Source organism: Gadus morhua, chromosome 4, assembly GCF_902167405.1.
Source record: "Gadus morhua chromosome 4, gadMor3.0, whole genome shotgun sequence".
In the NCBI taxonomy this organism is placed as follows: Eukaryota; Metazoa; Chordata; class Actinopteri; order Gadiformes; family Gadidae; genus Gadus; species Gadus morhua.
Genome location: NC_044051.1, coordinates 17,900,202 through 17,910,963, shown reverse-complemented (window position 1 = coordinate 17,910,963; position 10,762 = coordinate 17,900,202).

Here is a 10,762-nt window from a genome sequence, read left to right as displayed (position 1 = left end):
TCTTTCTCTCTTTGGGCCCTATCTTGCATCCGGCGCAATTGACTTAATCACTGGCGCATGTGTCGTTGCTAGTTTGCAACTGGTGCAGAGCGTTCTTTTCCCTCCTGCGCCACACGTCGGTAAATTAGGGAATGATCTTGAGCCCCAAGGGGCGGCCCGGCGAACGGACGAGGCAAGTTCTGGCGCAAACGTTCCCTGGTGCTATCCTGCCGTTAGAAACCACTTGCGCCCCAAACCAGAAAATTCCTGGTTTAAAGTCAGTGGCGCGTTGTTCAGATGCTATTTTCAGGGCGCATGCATAATGTTGCTTGTGCACCTCGCGCATGCACTTTGCTTCTCTCATCTACCTAGCCCCACATTCTTGGTAAATGATTTGGGAAAGAACAGCTGATACAGCGGTACTAAGTTGTATTTTTAAATCAATGCATCTGCAAACACCGTACAGCAAACACATATTTTCTTGACACAGACATCGTGTACATGCCCATAACTTTAGGGCATTAACTTTAGGATTAATGAGTATTTGATCGTGAGAAAACATTGTTTTACCGCGAGTGAGTGTTAAAAAGAATGAATGACGCGCGCGAGCGTGTGCGTCCATCTGTTTGAACACACGCAAACTAAACACGTAACGCATAATAGCCCATGGCAAAGTATATTAACGGGGGGACACATGCCTATAAGGAACACAAGTCGATAACGATAATGCATACAATACTGATAAGAAACTATGTTTATAATGTATTGCGTATATCATTAAATAGAACCACAGTTACCGCATATCATATCATATACGTTTTCTTTGCCGAAGTTTATTTGAGGAAGAAAACCTTATTCCCTGTGTGAATTAGGCCATATTATTTGGCCATAAACTGAGCCATTTGAAGTTTGGAATTCATGTGCATCTGTCTCATTGGAGACTGCAGACGCGCTTGTCAAAATATAAATTCATCAGATTAAAATGCGCTCATGGCTCTTAAACAGACCCGGCGCCAAGGGCGGGCCAGACCGGGCCGGGCCCGCCCATTTGATGTCTTTGCCCCCGCCCACTTGATGTCTTTGCCCTTGTAAAAATAAAATGTATTTTACTTTTTTATTTTATTTTTTATGCTAAGATATTTATGATGTCAGATACTATTTAAAATCTCAAAAAATAATTGTTAAACTCAATAAAAAATGTGTAGAAAATAGAGATGTGATTGACATATGTGTAAACCTATCGCTATTCAGAATTCGTCACACCGAACGACGGCATTAACCGGCAAATTCAAATTAGTAGCCTAGCCTGCTCTGGTGTTTTAAAAAGAAAATGGATATCAGACGCTGGTTAAAAACTAATTGGCCTACTTATCCGGAAAAAAACCCTGCAGTTACTGCAAGTAAAGTTAGCTCTAACCCTGACCGGGCTGAGCCTCTTGCTGGAGCTGGATTTGAGTTCCCGCCGCTAGCTGTAACAACGCAGCCGCTATTAGCCCTCTCCTCCGAGACGCCTTTTACCTCTCACTCCGACCCGCCAGGAGTAACAACACCCTCCGCCTCCTCCTCGCCTCCACCAATCATTTCCTACAAATTCTGGTGAAAAGAGTCTGTTCACATGCCGACGTCATGGGTCCCGACCGGCGCTTTCATTGGATTATGCGACAATGTTTTGGCCGAGCACATGATGCAATGTTGCGAAAGTTTTGTATGTTTATGTTTATTTGCTCGTCTGCGTGGCGCGGAATATTGCTGTTGGCGTCTGTGGTATTTAATGTGCCGCCGCGCACACAATGCAAATGTGATTTGTATTTGGCTGTTTGGGTGTGTTAAAATGTAGGCTATTATTTGCGAACTGCGTGCGTCTTAAGGCAATGCTGTTGTTGGCCATGCTGATGTGTTTGCGCTGCTGTGGACTGTTGCAATTGAGTTTTTTGTAGGCTACACCTGTCTGTCATAATATAGATGTGGGCCCTCCCACAAAATCTACGTGCCCCCTGTATAGATTTGCTCTGGCGCCGGGTCTGCTCTTAAAGGGGATGGGAGCTGGCACTCTCATTGGTTTATTGCATGTGAAATAAATAAATAATAATAATAACATTAATATATATGAAAGAATATGTCAAATATAGTATAAAGAGAGATTATGAGGAATACAGGAAGTATATATTAAATAAATATTAATTATTGAACTGTGGAAAAGGGGTAGGATTAAATAAGTGTTACACTTCTTCCTACTCCTTTTCAGACATATCAATTGAATGTATGTAATTTTTTCTTTTGTGAAATAATTGGCACATCGCTTTTGTTTATTGGCGTTATTTGCGATGTTTGATTTGTATTTTGATACGTCTGAAATAAATGAAATCAATCAATAAATGAAATCAATCAATCATGTTACGCCCAAACCACACCTACGGGTTATGAGGCTACTTCAGACCAACCCTTTTTAGATATGCGCCGGGCGCATTTTTCGCGCCGGTAAACTAGCGACATCGCCGTAGAACCGCCCACAAAGCTACTTGCGCTTAGCGCTTCTCACTTGCCTTTCAGACCGTTAAAATAGGGCCCTTTGTCTATCGCCCTCTCTCTCACTATCTCTCCGTCACTGTCTCACTCTGGTACTTTGCTTCTCTGTTTCTGTTTCTCTCGGTCTCTGTCCTTCACACTCTTTCTCTATCTCTCTCTCTCTCTCTCACGCTCTCCCCACTCCCCCTTTCCCATAATCGTACTGTAGTTTTTCCCTCCACACTTCTCTATCACCCTTGCATGAGTTGCGGTCTCCATCTGAAGGCAACACAGTTATATGGCGTTGGAGGAAATTATCACTCACAGGAGTGAGCTTTAAAGGAGATGTTTACTGTGCCTCGTAGATCCTTGTAGAGTTTTAATGTAGCCATCAATTCCCACATCTAATATAGGACAAAGGATAATAGCAAAATCCAATTAAAAGATGTACCCGACAGATGCAACTGACAAAGGGGCCTCCCATAGGAGAAAATAAAGACATGGGAAGGTGTGCAACATCTGCCTTTTAAATGTGACCATATTTACTCATACTGCGCTCTGTGCCTTGCTCTACGCACATCACTAAGATCCTTCAAACCTTCACAACATCTCTTCAGCATTGTTGAACCCATCCCTGTCCCCAGTAGCTTGTGACATCTTCTAGTAAACTGCGACCTCATTCCCTAAAGTTTTCATCTCCCGACAGCACGCCTGGAATGGGATGCTCCTTCGGAGTGTGTTTGTGTGCATGTGTCTAGCCATTGTTTTCAAAGATTACAGTTGTAATATGAGCAGGTCAACACACACCGTGTGGTAAACCTGGTTTGGAGGGTGGACCTTCACCTATTCATTCATGCGTTCAAAAAGCATGTTGAAATTGGAATAGAGAAAAACAATCATCTTGTAAAAAAGGTAAACTCATTTTAATTTAATAAAATCGAGCATATGCAACATGACTTTTCCTGCCCCATTAGGTCGCCGGTCATGTAAGTCCAATTACAAATATAACCGCAAGCGGTGATTAACAGGGTCCGAGCAAAATTAAAAGTAAAATACAAACTAATGGAAGATACATAAACATGACATAGAATTGTCCTATTTAAGGAAAGATGTTCCACTTATGAACCTGAACTGCAGCCTCAATCACAGGGTCAAAATGTCTATTGATAAGCACATATTTCTCAATTGAATTAAGGGCTTTCTTCAAAGCATATACCTGAAAAATCTTTGAAATTCTGGGGAAATTAAACATTTGTAGTCGAGAACACTAACGGAAGAAATATAAATAGGAAATAGGAAAAAATGGTTAATAAAGAAGTTCCCCTTAATGCGATTCTGTATCTTGGCAGTCCGATTCTTGGAAACTAATGAGCCGGAATGTTGATTGCCTGATGAATTTCAGGTGCTGTTCAATGTTGTGTTTCTTAAATGAGTGGCATTGACAGAATGTCATGTTCAGCTTGTCCATAATGCTCAAAGCACGATTCAAATTCTCAACCTAAGGATCACCAGTACAAGGCATTATCCCGTTGAGCCACTGACATTCCTGAACTGCATGAAGCCTCATTCACATGGTGGAATTGTCGATTGATAAGCACACATCAAGAAAACTCCAAGCACACATTTCACAAGAGAATTAAGGGCTTTCTTAAAAGAGTACAGATCTGAAAATTTTGACCGTTAATGGTATCCACCTAATGATAGCCGTATGGTAGTTATACAATAACAAAATAGTCATATCGGCAAAACGGGTTGAGACTGTGGACGTTTGGCTTTTCTATGAAATTGTGGGAAAAGTAAACATTTTTAGAGCAGAAGACCGGGGTGAAAAAGATGCATCTGATTTTAGAGATTAATATGATGAAAGAATTTTGAGTCCAGGTCAATCTGGTATGGAGAAATAGGACTAGTCCATATTTTTTTTAAAATAGCGCCACCTTTGGGTGCAGTACCACAATTTTGGTTCATGGTTAATGTGGGGTATTGGTAGCCACCTAATAATAGTCTGTTTTTTTTTATATGATATCAAAATGGTCACATATATTAAAAATGGGCTAACTGCTCCAAATGTATTGGCCAATAATTCTCAAATGGAACTGAATAAAACATTCTGTTCCATGATTTTTATGAGGCTTGGTCTAAAGATTTTATGCGGCGATTTTGGTGAATTTTTGATTATTTTTGTAGCCTGTGAATCTTTTTATCATGTTTAGCTTTAATATGAAATTGTGGGAAAAGTAAAAATTTTAGGGCGTAAGATCAAGGGTTTTATAAATGCATCTGATTCTAGAGATTAATATTCTGGAAGAATTTTGAGTTAAGGTCAATCTGGTGAGGAGAAATACGCCTAATTCATGATATTTTACAATAGCGCCACCTTCGGGTGCAGTACCACAAAAGCACCTGAAAATGTCAAGAGTTTGACTTACGGTATAGGCTGCAGTATGACTTTTACAGAATTTCCCCCGGAGAAAGCCCGGGGCAAGAATACGGGCTGAGCCTGCTGAGGTAACAGCAGGCTCCCCCAAAGATGTTGACAACCAGAGGGTTGCAAGGATGGAAAATCACATTCCAAGTACTACAAACATTGGGAGTACAAAATAAAAAGTTTGTAACTTCAAAGCAGTGTGGGGAAAATCAAAAAATGCAACTCATGATGTTGTTGAAAATGAAAAACCAGGTGAGTGTGTTGTTCAGGAGGAGGGGAACAATATTATCACAGAACCAGCAGAGAGTGTATTGGCTGGTCCCATCTCTGCACTTGCCTGTTTCTTAAAAGGAAACAGGCAAGTGAAACCTGTGGCTCTAAAGCAAAAAAAAAAAGCAGCTAGTGAGGAGGAGGAGGAGATGGAGGAAAGTAACAGACAGCCAGCCCCTCACCGACTCACCACTGGCTACTGCTTCACAGCTGGATGAGATGTACTCAGTAGATAGCATACATGTGTTCTCGCAAAAAATATGAAAAACTTCCAGTATGAAGACATATTGCAGACAAAAAAATGCTATTGCTACCTGTAAAATCTCAGATGACCTTCAGAGAGGAGGGAGGGTTCACTGAGAAGGAGTATTACAGATTGAAAAAATTGGACCGAGACTAACAAAAGAGCTAAGCAATGATGAAGATGCAGAGTGTATATAAAGAAGTGTGCCTGCTGTCTCTGCTAGCCTGTGTGTCTCTCATAACATCTGTTTTAATGAGTCACTTTAAACCACTTTCCACTCTCAATGTGAATTGAGCTAGAGATGTGAGGGAGAGGGCTTGCATTTTTGAAACTTTGAAACTGAAAAAAATGAATGTAATGATGCAGATAGTGATGTTTTTAATGAAACAGACTGGAGGAGGGAGTTTGACGGACAGGTCTTTTTAAGCCATTTTAAAAGCACAAGTGCAGGAGTGGCTCTCCTTTTTTTCAAAAGACTTTTGACCTGTATCACATGTGGTGGAGGAGCGGGCAAAGTATGAGCGTTTTAATATTGTATGTATTCATTTGTATAACTCTGGCCCTGGCAGAGTTCAGTTTTTGATCAAACTCAGTTTGATTTTAAATCAGTGTGGGCCAGAGGATTTTTTTATTTTTGGGAGGGGATTTTGACTGCACAGCAAACGATACCTATGATAGAAACCAACCAGAACCACACGCACCCTCTCAGAAGGCAATGCTATCACTAATGGAAACTCACAATCTGAGTGACGTATGGAGAAAGATTCACCACAATGCGAAACAGTACACTTGGGTCCACAGCAGAGAACTGGTTTTATCTTTAGCTAGGTTAGACAGGTTTATTCTTTTACGCATCATTTTTGTGTAATATATGTCCAGTAGGTTTCTCGGACCATTCAATGGTTTTATGTGAGGTTTTTATTGCAAATCTTAAGAGTAAGTCTGCCTATTGGCATTTTAACAACACTTTTTTGATTTTTTGAGAGGTTATAGAGAGAGGAAGGGGGGTTTTATTTGTTTAAAACAATGGTGGGACCGTGGTAAAATACAGATAAAGCAGCTTTGTCAGCAGTACACTCTCAATGTTTCTCGTGACATCACCAAGTCTATGAAAGATCTGGAGATAGATATAGTGGAGCTGCAGAGTTCTGCACAGTCCACAGGAAATGGAGGTTGTATCGAAAACCTCAAATCTAAGAAAGCCATGCTGGCTGACCTGCTGGGCGCTAGAGCGCAGGGGGCGCTACTCCGCTCACGTTTCCAGAGCACTGCTCTTATGGATTTTCCCTCCAAGTTTTTCTTCAGCCTGGAGCAGAAGAACGGCCAGAGCAGACAGATTCAGACTTTTATGTGCAGCTCTACAGCAGTGACCATCAAGAGGACAATGCTGCCTTCAACTCATTCTGTCAGGTCCTGCCCACAGTGTTAGAAGAAACCAACACGGAGCTTGAGGGGCACCTGACTGAGGCAGAGGCATCGATGGTCTGCCCTCTGAGTTTTACAGAGCTTTCTGGGCTGAGCTGAAAGACGACATGCTGGGGGTCACATATACACACACACACACATATACATACAACATAAATACACATACATACACAAAAGATAAAAGATACAACCTAAGAAAAACAAAATATACAAATAACAAATTTAAGGACAATATAAATACAACACCATATATACACATACATATATATATATATATGTACACATACATATGTACACATACATACATACACATACACATACACATACACATACACACACATACATACATACATATATATATATATATATATATATATATATATATATATATATATATATATATATACTAGAGCTGTCAGTTAAACGCGTTATTAACGGCGTTAACGCAAACCAAATTTAACGGCGTTAAATTTTTTATCGCGCGATTAACGCAATTATTTTATAAAAAAAAATAAAAAAAACTTTTTTTTTTTTTTCTTTGGCTCAAAACAAAGAAGCAGTAGCCTGACTGCTATGTTCAAATGACATTTTTTAAAAGCAGTCGTTTAATTGCACTATAGGCTCTTTTTTTGTATCGTCCTGTTTTGATGCCAATGTTGCCAATGTTGTTATCAATAAAAAATCATTTGCACAAGGCAAGCCGATGCACTTCACCATGTTGATAAGAGAATTAAAATGAGAAGAATTATGGGACAAAAAAATCAAGGGATATTTAGCATGGAAAAAGAATTTGCGATTAATTAGAGTTAACTATGACATTAATGCGATTAATCACGATTAAATATTTTAATCGCTTGACAGCTCTAATATATACACATATACACACATGCATACATATATACATACACATACATATACACATATATATATATATATATATACACACATATATATATATATATATATACACATATATATATATATATATATATTAGAGCTGTCAGTTAAACGCGTTATTAACGGCGTTAACGCGAACCGAATTTAACGGCGTTAAAAATTTTAACGCGCGATTAACGCAATTACTTTATAAAAAAAAAAAAAATCTATTATATATATAAAAAGCGATTAATTAGAGTTAACTATGACATTAATGCGATTAATCACGATTAAATATTTTAATCGCTTGACAGCTCTAATATACATATATATATATATATATATATACGTACGTACATACATACATACATACATACATACATACATACATACATGCATACATACATACATACATACACACACACACATACATATATATACATACATACATACATACATACACAAAAGACAGCACTGTACAAAAAGAATTGTACAGTATTGTGCAAAAGGTGCAAGAATTATAGTCCTTGTTTGAGGTCAGAGATTACAGAGAGGGACGGTGTCTGACATTCTAAGGGAGGCGTTGTAAATTTTAATGGCCACAGGCAGGAAAGATTTCCTGTGGCGCTCTGTGGTGCATCTGGGTGAGAGGAATCTCCTGCTGAAGGTGCTCCTCTGCAGGGCCAGTGTGTCATAGAGAGGGTGTGAGACATTGTCCAAGATGGACTGAAACCTGGACAGCATCCTCCTCTCTGCCACGGTCGTCAGGGTGTCCAGTTCCTCCCCCACAACATCACCGGCCCTCCTAATCAGTCTTTCAAATCCGTTGGTGTCTGCAATCCTCATCCCACTGCCCCAGCATGTGACAGCGAAGAAGATTGCACTGGCTACAACAGACTCGTAAAACATCCTCAGCATCGTCCGGCAGATGTTAAAGGACCTCAGCCTCCTGAGGCAAAAGAGTCGGCTTTGGCCTTTTTTGTAGACAGCCTCTGCATTTCTAGACCAGTCCAACTTGTTATTAAAGTACACCCCCAGGTACTTGTACTCCTCAACAGTGTCCACTGGGACCCCCTGTATGGAAACAGGGGTCACAGCTGCTGTTTTCTCCCTCCTCAGATCCACAATGAGCTCCTTCGTCTTTGTCACGTTGAGTTGCAGGTGATTCAGATCACTCCAAGTGACAAAGTTGTCCACAACAGTCCTGTATTCACGGTCATCCCCCTTTTCAATGCAGCCAACTATTGCTGAGTCATCAGAAAACTTCTGAAGGTGGCAGGACTCAGTGCAATAGATAAAGTCTGAGGTGAAAAGGGTGAAGAGGAAGGGAGAGAGGACAGTCCCCTGTGGGGCCCCAGTGTTGCTGACCACCTTGTCAGACACACAGTTCTGTAGGCGTACGTACTGTGGTCTGCCCATCAGGTAATCAACAATCCAGGACACGATGGGGGCCTCCACCTCCATCGCAGTCATCTTCTCACCCAGTAGAGCCGGACGGATGGTGTTGAAGGCACTGGAGAAGTCAAAGAACATGACTCTCACAGTGCTTGCCGGCTTGTCCAGATGAGTGTAGACTCTGTTCAGCAGGTAGATGATGCCGTCCTCAACTCCCAGGCGGGGCTGGTAGGCGAACTGTAGTGGATCAGTGAAGGGCCTGACCATAGGCCTTAGCTGCTCCAGGATGAGCCTCTCCAGGGTCTTCATGACATAGGACGTCAGGGCCACCGGTCTGTAGTCCTGAGGGCCGTTGGGACGCGGCTTCTTAGGTACAGGAACGAGGCAGGACGTCTTCCACAGCACGGGGACCCTCTGGAGGTGCAGGCTCAGGCTGAAGACCAGACTCAGTACTCCACACAGCTGATGGGCACAGGCTTTAAGCACCATGGGCAACACACCATCGGGGCCTGCAGCTTTGCCTGAGTGGAGTCTTGTTAGCTGTCTTCTCACCAGGTCAGGCGTGAAGGACACTGTAGAGGTGACAGTTGGGGGAGGGGTGAGGTCCTCAGGTTGTAGAGGACATGATGTGGAGTAGGTAGGAGTGAATTGAGGTGTCAAGGGGCAGACAAGAGGTCTGTAAGGAGAAGGAGTAGGGGGAGGTGGAGTGGCAGTAGGTGTTTGGCAGCCAGCAGAAGAGTCTTGTGGGGGAGGGGCCACTGTATCAAACCTATTGAAAAATAGGTTCAGTTCATTGGCCCGGTCCACACAGCCCTCCAACCCCATGCCACCAGTCTTCTGGAACCCAGTGATGTTTCTCATACCACTCCACACATCCCTCGTGTTGTTTTGCTGGAGTTTATTCTCCAGCTTTCTCCTGTATCTGCCTTTTGCCTCCTTGATTGCAAGTTTGAGTACCACCTGTACTCTCCTCACCTCATCACGGTTGCCATCTCTGAACGCCCTCTTCTTTTCATTCAGGATGGCCTTAATGCCCTTTGTGATCCACGGCTTATTGTTGGCATAACAGGTAACAGTCCGAGCAGGGACATTGCAGTCCACACAGAAGTTGATATAGTCCGTGATGCACTCGGCCAGTCAGTCACCTCAAAGCAGCCCTGCAGTGCCTCATAAGCCTCCCCCGACCACCTCCTCACAGTCCTTGTGGTCGTAGGCTTCCTCTTCACCAGAGGCACATAGCAGGGTTTGAGGTGAACCAGGTTATGATCTGACCTGCCCAGAGGGGGGAGAGAAGAGGAGATGTATGCATCCTTAATGTTAGCATACATCAGGTCCAGGGTCCTCTCCTCTCTGGTAGGACAGCTCACATATTGCTTGAAGGTCGGCAGAACTCTATCCAAGGTGACGTGGTTAAAGTCTCCCGAAATGATGATGAGGGCACTGGGGTGTTGAGTCTGGAGTTTGGAGATGGTGGTGTGGACGATGCTGCTGGCAGATGTTGGGTTTGCAGAGGGAGGGATATACAGTACAACAATGATAACATGCGGGATCTCTCTAGGCAGATGGTATGGACGAAGTCCAACGGCAAGCAGTTCAGCATCCGGGCTACAGAGCTGTTCTTTAATGGTGATGTGACCAGG